The sequence below is a fragment of the Anser anser genome (genome assembly GCF_964211835.1).
Source record: "Anser anser genome assembly, chromosome: 22".
Taxonomy (NCBI): Eukaryota; Metazoa; Chordata; class Aves; order Anseriformes; family Anatidae; genus Anser; species Anser anser.
In genome coordinates, this window is record NC_139743.1 from 8802397 (window position 1) to 8818187 (window position 15791).

Below are 15791 nucleotides of genomic sequence, written 5' to 3' on the forward strand. Positions count from 1 at the left end.
CCCCGGAAGAAGGTCTGGTGTTAATTTGCGTGCAAAATAGCATCGGCGTTTGGGAGCGAAGCACAAATAAATGATTGGCTCCAAGCGTTTCTCGTGTGGGCTGGTTTTTGTTTCAATGGCTCGTCCACGTGTGGGAACGGAGCCTGTGTAATGCTTTGCTGCTGCTTCAACAAAAACTGGACATTACTGCGAGCCAGATTCAAATACTCCAGGGCTTTGTGTTTTCCAAATCCAGAGCAAGCTCACGACTAAGCCCCCAGGTGCCATTACCTCATGTTTGTTTGCTTGGGCTGGGAATAACACCAGCAGCAGTTGGTGTCAGAGCCCTGCCAGACACCTTTCTGCTTGATGTAATTCTTGCAGCAGCCACCCCAGCACCGAGGATGCTCTTTGGCCCTTACGGTTTACTCCCATTTCCTGGCTGCCAATCTTCATTTAACTCGCTGGGCTCTGCGTCACGCCGCAGCCGAGGGATGAGCCTCGCTCGTGGCCTCGGCAGAGGGTCTGGGGCCGCAGCAGCTGGCGTGAAAGGAAGAGCGGGGGGGGGGGAGATAAAGCCCCCTGCCCAGCAAGCCTGCGCCGCAGCTGATAAGAGCCCTGACGGGCTGTAATGGGAGCCCTGGCTGCCTGTTTCCTCACAAAGTCATGACTCAGGGATAATGTTCACATCCTCTGAACGGCGAGGGAGCTAAAAATACAGCCAGGAAAACGAGAATGAGCGAGCGAGCATGAATGAGAGCGTGAGTGAGAAATGCACTGGGGAAAAGAGAGAGGAAGCATGAATGAAAGAGGCTGGGAGAGAGAGAGTGAAAATAGCCGGGCCCTTCCAAGTTTCCAAGCTGCAAACCTTCGCCTGCAATCAGCGCTCTGGCAGAGGTGCGCTTCGGGAGCGCAAGTCCGTGCCGTGAATTCGGCTTTGGGAGGCACCCGCGGCTGTCCTGCCCCAGGGGCTGAGCCCCGGCGCTGCGCCAGGCTGGGGTGCAGCTGGGTGCAGCCCCCGTTCTCCCCCAGACCCCGTTTCTCCAGCGTTTCCCAGTGCTTTTTGGGTGGGATCATTGCTGTGAATTCCTGCCCCACTCTCCCATGCACCCGCGTGCACACAAGCTCTCATTCTCCCCCCCAAAAAAATGATTTCACCACCGAGTGCTGCCTTACAACGTCCCCCCCCCCCCCATGTTACAAACGGCCCCTGGGGGCTGCAGTGCATTTCTCACGTCCATCACAGGGCCGCAGCCTCAGCCCTTGGCACTTGGTCCAAATGCAGAGAAAAGGATGCTCCTGGTGCCCCGAGCTCTCCAGCTCCCCTCTTGCAAAGCTGCTGTGCATACCTGGCCCTTGAAGCACGTCTTTATGTCAGGACACCCTTTTTGCCCGGAGTAGGTATATATATATACACACACACCTGATATGTATATAAATTTATTATATATACCTGAGAAGTGTATAAGAATAATAATAAGAATAATAATAAGTGTATAAGTGGTTCTGGGGGCTTTGCAAACACCTACCAACATCGCTTTCACTTGCTTTCCGTGCAGGGCTTTGGCAAGACTGGCTGGGGCAAAATTCAGCAGAAAGCAAAGTCGCTGTTGTGTAAGTTCAGTTATGGAGAGATTTTTTCCACCAAAATGCCATTTTCTGGTGCCCCCCCTGCCTCGGCAGCACCGACCACGTGGGCTGGGGCGGCCGGCGGCAGGTCCCTGCCTGCGGCACCCGGAGAGGGCTGGCAGCGAGCGGGCTCCCCGACACCTCCCGTCTCCGGCACGGGCTGGAGCCTTGTTTCAATTATTTCCTCCTGGGGATCCGGCCGCTCTGCCACAGGCCCTCGCCTGCCACTTCCCCACTCCTGGTTTTTGTTCTGAGTTTCTTTTGTCCCAGGTTTCCTCCAGGGGGTCGGGCGGGGAGGGGGAGAGCGCAGCCCCGGCGTAGCCCTGGGTTTGCCCATGGGATTCGGTCCCTGAGAGCCATTAGATGTGTGCTGACCATGTTTAACACATCCCTGGAGCATGCAGGTGTTGCAAGGGTGCTGGGATCAGTAGGAGGCAGCGGTCAAGCTGAAAGGTGGGGGGAAGAGAGGGGGGGACATGCCGTTATCCTGGCCCCAGTCCCTGGAGCTAACGGCATGGGCATCCTCATGCTGGGTCTGAAAGGTGCTGGGCATCCCCCGCTCATCCAGCTCACCCAGAGAGCCCCAAGCCTCTCTTGGCCTCGTGTCCTATTGTTGCATGAACACCAGCATGAACAGGAGGGTTTCTGCCACTGTCTGTCTGGGATTTACCTGATAAGAGCAAATCTAGCCCAAATATTCTAAAGCCATGTAAAAGAGCAATTCTTGCACCCCCCTTCTCCAGAGCTACCCAGAAATGGGTTCCCCCATGCTGTTGGTTTCCTAAGTAACTTTTTTTTTTTTTTTTGGGGGGGGAGGGGGGAATGGATAAAAAAGGAGTGCAGACTTCCAGGTCCCATAGGTCATACTGGCACCGCACACCTCTAACAGCGGGAAGTCGCTCCCAGCGATGGCCGGCCGCCGTCTGGCCGCACAGCTCGACGTGCCGGGATGCCAGCGGGTCAGGAGGGACGAGCAGGGCTAAATTCAACCCGTGCTGCAGATGGGAAGCGAGATTAAGCCCTCCTCCGTCATCGCTCCTGTGCCCGGCTCTCCTGACAAAGGCTGGGGGCTGAGCCTGGTGCGAATCCAAGGAGCCAATTTTAGAGCGCGCGCCGCGGACAATCTCCGATTGTTTGCCCCGGTTTGAAGTTTTCCCAGCCTCACCGTCATCGCATCCTGTGGCTTGGCAGGAAGGGCTTTGCGCAGGCAACGTTGTGCCAAGCAGCCCCCGAGGTGGGACAGCACGGACACCCCCCTGTTCCCCCCACTGGCCTCGGGGAAGGGCTGGGTGACCTCCGTTGGAGGCAGCGGGGAAAGTGCCTTGGAAGTGGCTGCACCGAGGGGACCCCGCGTGGAGGTGGCAGCTCAGGGCCACGAGGCTGCTGTGGGGACCGCTGCGGGTGGCTCCAGCTGGGCACAGCTCTGGGGTACCCGGGGAAGCCAGGACGTGGCCGTGGGATGCTGCAAGGAGCAGGGGATTTGTCCCTGGGCTGCACACCCATGTGGGAGAGCCATCGCAATCACAGCAGAACTCCTCCCCTTCCTTCTGCTTCAAAATAACGCCTTTTTCCTCCCAGCCAGCTCCCAGCCCCGCGCCCCCAGTGCCTTCTGCCCCTTTTTTTTCTGCCCCACCACCCCCCAGTGCCTGTGTTCCTTTTCATCTGTCAGTGGTTTTGCCAGCTCTGCCCCAAAATGGGGCACGGCCACGGCAGGCAGAGGTACCTGAACCTGCTCCCCACGCACTTCTAGTCTGGGCTCAAGATGTTTCAAAGCTCCCCCACTTCTATTTCTATCCTCATTGTCATCCTGCTTTGAGAGGAAGGTCTATTCTTCCCCACCCCTTTTCTCTCTACCAAAATGGGACATTGTTTCTTCTTTCTTTGATTTAAAAGCCAAAAACAGTTATAGGAAACTGTTCAGCAGATGTTTTACAGTATGAACCTAGAAAAAAAATAAAAAATAATAAAAAAAAGAGCTCTCTGATTTTGCTTGAGGATCTATATTTAGCCTAATGCTTCCTCCGATTCAGGGTTTGTGTTGGCATAGACGAGGCGTAGGTTTAAGCACTTTGATTGTAGTATTTATTTTATTCCTCCCATTTGCTGCATCCATTAAAACCCGGAGCAGGAGCAAAAGCAGCTCAGTCAGTGAGGAGGTAAAGTCAGGCTGCCCTGGGTTTCACCAAGGTCCCTGCAGCCCACAGATGCTGAGGCTGGGACTGAAAAAGAGCATTTCTCATCCCATTTGTGTTAGGATAAGTGAGGCTGTGTCCGTCACCGCTGCAGTGCCTGGTGTTTCTGCCCAGGGTGGCAGCACAGGGGGGGCAAAATAAAAACTCCCAGCTGAGTTTTATAAAGTCTCTGGGGGAGGGAGACTTACAGGCGCTGAAGTGAATGGATGTTGTGAGCTCTGGTTCCCTGTGACGTGCTGAAAATTTCATGCTCTGATTTTTGGAAACGGCTTCAAGCAGGCCGGCCAGAAATCATCCTTCAAGGCAAAGCAGCCTTCCCCAGGCCAGACTGCCGCTGACTTCAGAAACCCAGGGAGCTGGTACCGGCTGAGCGGATGGGGCTGGTGTCAGCGACAGCGGCCGCGTGTGTTCCTCGAGCACAAGCTTATAGAAAACTATTGCATGTGGGAACTAGAGCAGCCACCCGCTACCTGTGCCCGTGGGCAAGCGATGGCACCTACCACCCTGCGACGTGCCTGCAGCGTGGTGACAGCGCGGTGACAGCGCGGTGACAGCACGGTGACGCCGCGCCGCCGTGCTCTGAATCAGCCCTTCCTGCAGGCCTGGCTCCCTGCTCGCCCGAGCCAAAATTTCCGTCTCCTGCTGCGGGGCATCCGCCCTGAGCCGCCGGCCTCGTCCCGTCCCGCCACCGCCCTTAGTCACGGCTGAGATGGCATTTTTAAATCCTGCCCTTGGGGAAAACCTAAGGGACGTGCGCGTAGGCGGACAAGGCAGCAAGCTGGCTTGCAGAGGTGCAGCGTGCCCTGGACGTGCATTCAGGTCCCTGGATATGGAAGCAGGAGAAAGAGGCTCAGAAGTGCCCTCAGGATGCAGTTTTTTTCCCATTTTTATGCTGAAAACCCACGGGTTCGGAGTCTATGAATAGAGGGAAGAGTAGGACTTAGTGCTGGGTCTCCTAAGACTGATCTGCAGTGGGACAAGACCATGCAGGAACTGTGCAGGTCAGTAGAAAATGGAGAATCATCAGAAGAGGAAACCCAGGAATTTAATGCTATTTGAGGGCAAATAAAATGCATGTTAATGGAGATTTCTTCTGTAGCTGATGCCGTGACCTAGCTCAGAGATTCTTGGAAAACCTCCTTAACCCAGTGCAGAGTCAAATCCAGGACCAAAAGCAAACCCCCCACTCACTTCTTGTTGAAAGCTTTCAGTCAGAAAAGGCCCCCCCGGGGTCTTACCTCCAGGGCTGCAGACCCAGAGCAGGGGGAGCAGAGTGCCCCCAGGTGTAAGGGCAGGGGGGGATTGCTCGGTGCTGGGACGTGGGCTGGCCCCGAACGAGGCGCTGGGCAGAGATCTGCACGGCAGTTTCCAAATCAAAATCAAAGCTATGTTTCCAGACATTAATGGCTTGTTTGTAGTCTAAGATGGTGGAAAACCAGATAAAAGTTGTAGCCCAAATGACCTGTTTGATTTCCAATAGGGCATTATTTGAGCAGTTTCTAAATAGCCTGCATTAGAAAGACAGAGCAATTAAAAAGGCAAACTCACCCAAATTCATGGGCTGTGCTCTGGGATGGTGGAAGGATAAAGGTCTAATTCATAGAAACATCTTTGGCCCCTTTATTTAGGATTTCTGTATATTATATATGCAGACAAGCAGGAATGTCAGTTTTTCCAGACTGCTTTTTGCATAAATTAGGATCGCTCGCTGTTCATCAGCTAACCCCGCCGTGACCCCCTCCCAGCCATCCCCCCTCGCCCTGCCTAAAACCAGCGGGCCCGTGCCGGCCGCTGGGGACTTCTGCAAGCACTCGGCAGGGGGAAGCTGGGGCAGCCCCAGGAGACTTTTTGGAGCCGTGGTAGAGATGGGGAGGTCACTGCACCCCCGGATGGCATGGGCCCACTGCGTGCCTGCCTCGCCCAGCCTCGCAGGACGGCTGCTGGTGTGTTTTCCCCAGGTGGTGCATGGACGAGTGCCTGAGGACCTCTGAGGGTGGGGGACATCTGAATTGCCCCCAGAGATGCTTCTCCTTGCACTGTGGTGTGGTAGGGTCCCGCGTGTGCCCCGGCACCCGCTCGCCGCATCTCTCGGCGGGCTCTGGAGCGCAGATGAGCTCCAGCGGCAGCTGGGCGAGGACGCCTCGGGAGATGCGGAGCCTGTGTCTGGGTGGAAACCTGCTCGGGCCGCTGATAAATGAGATGCTGCTGCTTCCCCTCCCACCCACACACTTCCACTTTCACTTCACATGTGGGACCCAGCACTGCGATCTGGAGCCGGGCTGTAAATAACCCCGCCATGAGCAGCCGGCCACGGTGACAGCGCAAGTTATCCTGCCCCTGCGGGCGCTGCTTTTCGTCCTCCTGGGGCGCTCGGTGTCCTGCACGGCCGGGACGGGCACACCGCTCCGGGGGTGCCACCTGCGTCCCGTTATCCGCCGCTCCCCTGGCAGTGGATGGAGGATACAGAAGAGAATCCATCCGAACGTGCGTGGTGGAGGACCTAAATATGGGCTTAAATATGAGAAGACACAGCTGCTCACAAAGCCGGCTCCTTTCCCAGTGTCACAGACAAACTTTCCTTGACCTGGAACCATGTGGAAAATAAACAGAGAGGTAAAGGACATGTTAATAACTCATTTCCACAAAACCAAGCCTCGCATTTCTGCTACTGTTCCCTCCTCCTCTGCGTGCTGTAACAACAAGAAGCGTTTTGTACGACATCTACCTTTTGGCGTTGGCTCGGACGCGCAGCGAGAGCACGGCACCGAAATGTCTCCCGCCTGGGCTCCGCGCACAGCTCCCCGGCCCTCCGGCTCCTCGCACCTCAGCGCAGGACGATAACATTTTCTTGGCGCAGCCCGGAGCTGCCGAGGCACCGCCTGTTCCTGGCGGTGCGGTGGTACCCAGGAGGGCGCGGATTTTGGCTGGGCCTCCAGAGAGCGTCGTAAAAACCACAGCGCCTTTGTTACACACCAGCGTGCGTTGTCCGATGGATAACAAAAAGATCTGCTTGATATGGGGAAGAAAATGAGAGTTCCCCAGGTTTATCAGCTAACCATGTAAAAACCTTTTTTTTTACAGCATTTTAACCCAACGACAATCTTATTTTTTAAAAGAAGAGGCAAAGGGAAGAAGTGAAGTGATAGCAATTCATTTTCTGCATTGCTACAGCAGCCTGAGAAGCAGTTGACTTTTTAAAAATGTCAACATTTTCGCCAACGTTTTGAATTTTACTACAGCAAGATGCAGGGAACATTTTATCTGATAAAATAAAAATAAAAATCTCTCTCTCTCTCTCTCTTTTTTTTTTTTTTTTTTGCCCCCACGTTAATAGTAATTTAAGTAATAAAGAGCAAGTAATTATCTGGCTGCTGAATTCATTTGGAAATCTGGCCAGATGTGTTCTAGCAGGAATCGTTAGTCAACAACATTTTGTAAATCTGATCTTCATTTATATGCTTGCCTGGGAAACGAGCACTTCTGAAATCTGGCTTTATAGTCCTAGATTAAAAGATTTTGGGTGAGGATTTTAATTTACAGATTTGAAGAGGTTATGCGTGACACAATCCTATCTGCTTTTCTCCGAGTACATCAGATAGTCTAATAAAAGATTCCCCTCCCAGCCAACAGGCCTAATATTTCTTGAAATCAGAACTGGCAAGCGATAACTGATTTTCCAGTTAACATATTCATAAATGATAATGAATTTACCTTTTTATTACAGCCTTCAAGAGCTCCTGAGAACCTTTCCCCTGTGCTTTTTAATGGCCTGAGTGGGGCAGACACCTGCGCAAAGGAGATTACACCGATAATATTTATGTTGGCTTCTAGAAAAGTGATTATTCTTTGTGCCTACAAGGCAAAATTTGCAAATTTGCATATTAAGGGCACAGACTGGCAATGTTATGGCTAGAACTTCCCTAGAGATGTTGCTTCACTTCAGACTTAGAGCTGAGTGGAAATTTCTCACTTCCTCTTCCAGAATGAGAAGATGGATGGCACTTGGTGTTATTTCTGGTTTTATCATGTATATATATGTACGCGTATTTATAGTCATGCGTAGAGAGGGAGATTGTACTAAAAATGAAAACTCAGAGTAGAACGAAGGAATTTTTCTGCACATTGTATCACACGCAAGCCAGTCTCACATCTTCAGACACCGGCGTTATTTAAAGCTGGTTTCTGCACGGGTCTCATGCCCCTTACAGAAGTAAGATAAACCATGTATGAGCGGGTTTATAGCAATTAGCTCAATCCATATGAAGGAGAATTAGCTGCAGCAGCTTCTAACCTAATGTAGACCCGCTAAAGTCATGTGTGGACCCATTTTAAGCATTCAGGATGCTCCTGTGCCCCCGAACTGCCTCTCTTTTTAGTGTATATCCTAAATCCATCACATCATGTCCGAGATGATGGATCTGAGCTCCTGCTTGACCCAAGGATGGAAACGCACTGCTCTCTTGATTTGGGGACAAATATTTCCCCTTGACTTGGGTAAGGCACACCGTATTCCTGGGCTCCACCCAAGGAGGCAATGAATCAGGTCCTCATCCCATGCCAGCGGGGCCAAAAGGGCTGAGCCCTGGTGGAGCCTCCGCTTTGCTCTCGGGGCCAGCCAGTGACGGAAAGCCTCAGCACCTGGAGGCCAGATGTGCACGGCTCCTGGGGGACCGCAGCTGAACCATCTGTGGCACAGGCTGCGTGTCATCGTCTCGATTTTGAGGAGGGTCAGGGGGGAATGCTGCTGCAGCCTGGGCTAACCTGCCGGGACATTCACAAGCACAGGCACCACCCTGATCTGGCCGTATCACCTTTTCCCAGGGCAAACAGTGGCCAGGCAGGTAACCCTCCAAAACAGATCCCCACTTGTACCGGGGTCACTGTGTAACGCCGGCTGAGAGCAGACACTCAAGCACTCAGGGCCCTTTTATCAGTTCCCGCTCTGTTTTTGCAGCATAATATGGAAATGAGGATACTTACAGATCCATGAAGTGATGTGGAGGTTTATAACACGCAGCTTCTCACCCTCAGTTGTTTACAACCCTCTGGTGGACCACGAGTCTGAGGGATCTCTCCCTGGCAAGGAGTCTGGGGGCTGCAGGGGGTGAACCGCGGCAGACGTCAGCCAGGGTAACCCCAGCACTCTGGCTGGGATGAATTTTGCCCCAGGGGATCAGTGTTCATCGTCCAGATCCAGGACACAAGCTGTGAACTCCCCCAGTCGCAGCCATCCTCAGGGTGATGCTAATCTCACTTTCCATCCATTCCTCTACCTGCAAAGTGCAGATAAGGATTTCTCAGCATACTGGGACAGGGCTTCCAGGAGGAGCCCAGGGGTCGTTCGTGTGCCCCTGAAGTTAATCAGCCTACCTGTGCACAACCTGTAAAACATCCCCGAGACATCTCAGATTCAGTAAAAACGTTAATAACTGCTTTAATTAGACACTAATGAATCATTTTATTTTTTTTATGGGTATGAAGAAAATCCAAACCATCTGGAATGGAAAGTACTTTGTGTGCGCTATGGTTTTATAAGCTCCATGAACCAGCCTAAATTTAACCCGACTTTTTGTTGCCAGCTGCAGCACCTGGCTGAGGCGACTGAAGTGGCAGCAGCGACCCCAAAATCAGGCGGCCACGTGCAAGCAGCGCCTCAGCCGAGCGAGGTGGCCTGCACGCAGCAGCCATCGTGCTGCCTTCGAAGAGACATCTCCAGGCAGAAGCCTCTCTGTTTTGCAGACACACAGTCGATCGGACAGCCATAATACAGAGGCTATTAATATATAGATTGCTGGATCGGAAAGACCGTCTGCTGCAGAGCAAAGCCTCCAGCCCAGGGAAAGACATCTTGCTCGCAGCTGCCAGCGGGGTTATCCTGCAGCCTCGGGAAGAGTTGCCCAGATAAAAATTGATTGCTGGATGCATTCCACTCCTTTGGCGCTCAGACGTGACCGAGCCTTTGTACCAAAGCCCAGGAGGCTGGAAACCTTCCTGAGAAGATGGAGCCCTGTAAATAATTTCCTGAGTTAAAATAGCTACAGGAGCGATCCGTGCCGTACGACTGCAAGTTCAGCAGGTAACGTGTGCTCGTGCCACCTGTCGCTGGGCGCTTCCAAGTCCCCGCAAGGGCTAGCACAGATCCATGCTTTGCTTAGGAGCTTGTGAAAATCCTCGAAGGACCCATTAATGGGTTTATGTGCATACATGCTGTGGGTGGGCGGTTTTGGCTGTTTGTCGCTCCGTGCGTTTGAGCGACCCGGTTCTCCTGGGCTGGGAGGTGAAGAACAAGAGGGTCCTCCGCGCCTGCGAGCACGGCGGTTTCGCACATTTGGTTCCTCTGGGAAGCATTTGGCAGCGGTAGATGCCACAGAAGCCTTGTGCAGGCAGAAATTAAGAAATTACCCACGTGATAGTGTCTGCAAATACTGTTTCAATCTGTGCTTTGTAAATGTCCACTTAGCTGGGAGTAGCCAAAATGCCAGGTTTTGGACTAGGAAAGGAGGTCCCTGGGAGTTATTTCTCTCCGCAGGCTCCGCAGTGCTTCAGACTGCATTTCCAGTGATGGCACTTAGACACACATGCTGCTGCTTTTTTTTTTTTTTAATGGTAAGGATGCTGCAAACTTCCTTGTAAGCTGACCTCTTCTGCAAGTTTTCTGGCGTCAGTGCATTCAGGCAATAAGGGCTGAATCCCGTGGCTGTCCTCTCACTGTTATATTAAACTTTACTACCAGGATTTCTGGGAGAAATCAGAGCAGCTGTTCCCGGCCTCCCATTTCATCCATAAACAAAATGTCCCAGAACAGCACATTTTGGTGTTTGGGCTGCGAATGCTGAGGGGACAGCAAGAGCCTGGGGCTGCCGTAGGACAGGGGCAACCGGAGCAAAGCAGGAGCTGCGCAAAGCGGAGATGGGAGCAAACCAAGGGGGAAATCAGGTCCGTGTGGGTGATTTTGGGCTGCAGAGCTGAAGCTCGCGCCCAGATCCCAGAGCTGCCATGTGCTGGCTGGGCTGGGGGATGCGAGAGGGACTGGGACCCGGTGCTTCACCCCGCTGCTGGGGCTGCTGGCTGGGGCTCAGCCGAGCAGGAGCTCAGGAAGGCGGCGTGGCGGGGACGTGTGCCGGAGCAGAGCGCATTTCCAGCCTGGAGCCCTCTCCTGGAGGAAAAGGCAGCTCTGCAGGACGGGTGCATCCTCCTGCATCCAGGGGCTGGGGGTGGCACTGGGAGCGTGGGGGTCCCAGCCGGGCTGAGAGGCTCGGGCAGGCCAGGAGGAAGGAGGCAGAGCTGTTCGGAGCAGAGCAGGTAATTTAACCCCAAGTTTTAGGAATGAGCCCACTGCAACCCGTGTTTCTGCCTCGTCCCTTTCTCTGCCCAGTCGGGAGAGCGCTCGCCTGCTCTCCGAGCCCTGGCAGCCCCCTGTCTGTGTACAGCATCCCCGGAGAGCCCCTGCCCTCTGGTAGTGCCTGGGTTAAAGCCGCCTGGGGGGTGATGCAGGATGGGACCATCCACCTCCAGCAGAGGAAGAGGCTGACCCAGGGGCTCCCAGTGCTGCCCGAGTGCTCTCCCCACTACGGGTCTGCGTATAAGTGGAGATTGCTCCAGCCTTTATGATTTTCAAAAGAAGCAGCAGCTACCCTGGCTTCTTTTGGCATTCCTGGTACCAGGAGCACATGGTGAGGGTTTTGGGGCACAGCATGCTCTGCCTGTGGCAGCAGGGGAGCCTGGTGGCCGGATCCTGCCCATGCCTGGGGGTGAGGCAGACACCCAAAAGCACAGCGGTGCCTTGGGGTGTGCGCGGGAGCGGGAAACCCAGAGGTGCCCAGGGGACCTTGGACGGAATAGCAGTTTCTGGCATCAGGCACTGCCAGGCTGAGCTGAGGTTAGGGGCTCGGCGCCCGGGCTGTTGCTGGATAAACCTTGCCCAGATCGCGCCCTGAGTGCCTTTTTTCTCGGCCTCTCTGCAAGAATAACGCCCACCTCACGGGGACTCGGTGGGGCCGGCTGACCCCCGCATAGCACACCGAAACCCCGGGACAGCTCAGCAGGAGCCCCCAGCACAGCAGCAGCCGTGCAGACCCAGCGGCCGCCGCCGAGGCCGGGCACCCCGCGGTGGGCTCGCGGCGTGACATCTGCCAGAGGTGGTGGCCCTTCCTTCCTGGCTGGCGGTGGCGGCCGGAGCGTGAGCAGCGTGGAGCTCGCCTTTCCCACCGCCCTGGATGCGGGGCTGACCACTCCCCCTCCCTTTGAATAGGCGGCCCTGCCGCAAACACTATGGTATTTCCATCCTCTCCAGCTCCGGCGCAGAGGATAGCACCAGGTAGCTGGAGAGAGATCGGAGACAAGTGTGGGAAGCCGTGGAGGACATAAGCTTTTTCCCTGGTCTTCCAGATAAGTAGTAAGTGGCGGTGGGGAGAGAGTCGCTTTAAACTCTGCTGTGGGCTGTAGGTACCTGTGTTCATTTTCAGGATACGTCTAAGATTTGTTTTGCCGGTGATTTACTTTTTCTCTCTCCATTCCCAGTTTCCCCCAGTAACTGATTCATGTGTTTGCTAACGGTACCGCAGGGTCTTGTAAGTGTCTGAGCTGATGCTTCCCTTAAAAAATCCTTTTTATTTTTATATAGAGAGTACATAAAGTTTATATGTATGTTTTGGAGAATGCTATTGTGTTCCTCATCTAGGCAGAAGGCTGCGCCTTGGCATTATTACAGTGGATTGCATTTGCAGTTCCTCCTATTTTTCGAGTTAGGTTTTTGTTTTCTGGGTGGTGGTTTGTTGGTTTTCGCTGCGAGGAGGGGGAGAAGCGAGGTGCCCGGGCTCAGATGCTCGCTCGGCTCACTGCAGCCAGTGCAGCCGGGGGCGCAGACACACGGATGGGGAGCGGACAGGCTGACGTTCACCCCTCAGATGGGGCTCGCTTCTGTCTAGGGAGATGCTACAGGGCGTTCGCTGCTGCAGTTCTGCGTGTTTTCACTAGCAATGGCATCCCCCAAAGGGCAGAAAATGCCACAGGTGCCAGTGTTTGCGTTCGGTAGGAGCTGGAGTCAGGAGCCCTGAGTGTGGCAGCTGTGGGGATTTGTGGCTGCGCCGCTGCGGTTCCTGGGGAAGGGCACAATCCTGCACCCCTCGCCCAGCCACAAGGAGCCAGCAGGAGCCGCGAGTCCCTGAGACACGCATGCAAGGCCTTCCCCCTTCCCTTTAGCCTCTAAATCCTCGCTTTGCATGTGGCCACTCGCTCGGTACTGCAGTTACCATCAACTTCCCATCCTGTGCTGTCAACTGACACCTTTGGGGGCTGTGGGCTGGGTCCAGAGCTGTTTCCTGGTTGCAGCCTCATTCATGCTGCCTCTAATCTGGCTGCGTTTTGGAGCTCGCCCCTGCCTGTCCTGTAAACAATTTTCTGGCAAGCCAGATATTTGCACCTCGGGCAGCAGGGAATGACTGCTCTCATCCAGTGGTTGTGAGGTTTTTGGAAGATTGCAGAGCGTTTTGTGCACCCGGCATCAGGACCTGTGCATGTCCCCAGCCCTCAGCTTCACCCCTGGGCTTTCGGGGTACCACGCACGTCTCCAAACCAGAAAACGCCCCTGCGCTATTGTCACTTTTTTACATCGGGCAATGTACAGAGAAACTGGTTTCTCTTTTCTAACTGTCTACAGCTGTTTGAATACTTAATGCTTAGCATTTTCAAAACACCAGCAGATTTGGGCAGTCTGGTCCCAAACAGGGAGTCTGGAGCAAAACACCAAAGCACAGCTGGGCCTTTGATCCCACAGGGCAGTTTGGGCTCTGTGACATGGGCAGTGCATGTTCCTTGTGGGGCCAGATCCTTTCCCAGGGTAGGGGAACCCTTGCAGAACAGCGAGAAACATGTCCTGTTCTTTCCCCATTTGCTTTGCCCCACCTGGGGATCTGGCCCATGACGCTGTGCTGTAAGTCTGTTATTTCACAGAGGGAAATACATGAGTGAAATAACAGATGACCTAATTAACCCCCCCACCCATTCACATCTTCCTGCTGCTGCAGATAGCTGCTCTGATCCAGGAGCAGCAGTGTGATTATTGGCAACCGCCTCCCTGCTTTAGCATCCCACCCAAACCCCCTGCTCGGCACCACCTGCAGGTGTCACTTCGCTATAGATTTGGTGATGCCGTCGATGGTGGCATTACTCTGGCTAAATTACGATATAGAAGCCTAGTAGTAGATGAACGATCAGGGTAAAGGAGAAGTCTGAAGAAGAAAGCAGCTCACACCCAAGCGCAGAGAACAAGGGTGTGTGTGCGTGCCTATGAGACTGATCTGAACCACAACCGTGCTGGCGCTGCCTTGTCAGCAGCCATCCTGCCCAGCCGGGGTTTGTCTGGCCAAGCAGGCAGGCTGCCAAGGCACCACCAAATCTCCTTCAGGTCTGGCTACCGAGAAAAGCAAAGGCACGGCGTTAGCACAGCCAGTGATGTGCAGAGGGGCAGCCCCTACCCCACGAGCTGCACCAGACCCAGACCCAGCACCGACAAACTTCGTAGGGCAGCGCCAACCCCGCTGCGGTCACTGCTACGAAGTTAAGGCAGAGGCTTAGGGGCACAGATACTCAGCCTCTCACCCTCGCTTCCTCTGTATGAGCTTGGGCAAGTCCTTTAATCTCTGTGAGTATTTACTGAAGGTGCAGGAAAGCAATTAATATATTGCTCTATTTACTGTAGCAACATTATTTCCCACCCTGCCTGGCTTGCCTTCAGTAAACAAAGTGTTATCTTTGAGGACGCTGCAAAGTTTCTAAATCAGAATAAATGTAGGAGCCCCTGATATGAAGCAGAGACAGGAGGTGGCCGATCTGTTAAAAAGCATGTTTTGTAAATAGCTGGCAGCAAGAGAAACATGCTCATTTCTATTGCTTGTATCCCTGCACCAGGGATGCTCCTTTTATTTTAAGCTGGTGCCAGGGTTTGATGAATTGGACGAGCTTTTTAACATGCCAACAGATCAACAAACACTATTCCCCCTGAGGACTGAATTGGCAGGCCGCCTGGAAAGTGTTAGGGTTTCAAGGGTTAAAACCTTGCGGAAGAATGTCATTTCCATGAGCTATTTTCCCCACCCCCTCAAAGATGATAAATTATTACTTGATGAAAAAATAAAATGGCTATCACTAAGCAACTTTGGGGCAGTGAGCTGCCAGCGCAGCAGCCCGTGGAGGATGGGCACGTCGGAGGTGCTCCTTTGCATTTTTAAAGTCTTCACTCCCGTTCTTGAAACTGGAAATATTTTGATGGGGTTACTAATGCTGCCCTTTGCTCCTGACTCCCCATCTAATCCCAAGGAAAGGGAATCTTGTTGGTTTACTGGGATGGAAAAAAGCACCCAAATACTGATTTGCAGCTGTCCCGGTCGTGCTGCCCTTCAGTGAGACCCCTGCTGGGCTGCCTGCCTGGGGATGAAGGATATGGCGTGGGCAGAAGCCTTGCGTGGGCTGAAAGCTCGGAAACTGGGGAGCGCTCTGAGCCATGGGGTCTTACAGAACACAGGGAGACCAGTGCACAGGGTGCTAAACTGGGAAACAGAGACGGGAGTCTTGTCTCTGCCACAGGAAAGTCACCGTGGTCTCGCTCGGCTTCCCTTTCCCCATCCTTCAAACAATGTAATACTTAGACACTACAAGGGAATCTTGTAAAGGGTCTTCAGGCATCCAGCAGATACAGTTCACCTTTGCTTTATGTACCTTTTAAACTTTTCCCTATTTTCACAAGGGTGTGCATTTAACCAGGAGGACAAATCATTTTTCCCTTTTTAAACTAAGCTCGGTAATTTGTTTTAAATACATCTCATGTAAAAGAGGAGGGAAGGATGTTGAAATGAAATTAGAACTTTAATTTGGTTTAGAAATGACCCAAGAGTCTAATAGCTTCGGCCGGTAGCTGATCAAGCCCCAGAATAAATGCTGCTTTTCCCACACATGTTTTCACAATAAGACAGGAATAATAAGAGCAAACAATAA

The 15791-nt window shown here is 53.3% G+C and overlaps 1 protein-coding gene across 2 annotated transcripts in view; it reads left to right on the forward strand.

Moving 5' to 3' along the window:
- The first annotated feature begins 12044 nt into the window (after positions 1–12044).
- ETS1 (ETS proto-oncogene 1, transcription factor) overlaps positions 12045–15791 on the forward strand; it is a 77456-nt gene continuing 73709 nt past the window's right edge. For both annotated transcript variants that reach the window (XM_083808539.1, XM_083808533.1), the window contains exon 1: positions 12045–12195. The gene's annotated coding sequence lies outside the window, so the exon portion shown is untranslated. The remainder of the gene's footprint in view (positions 12196–15791) is intronic.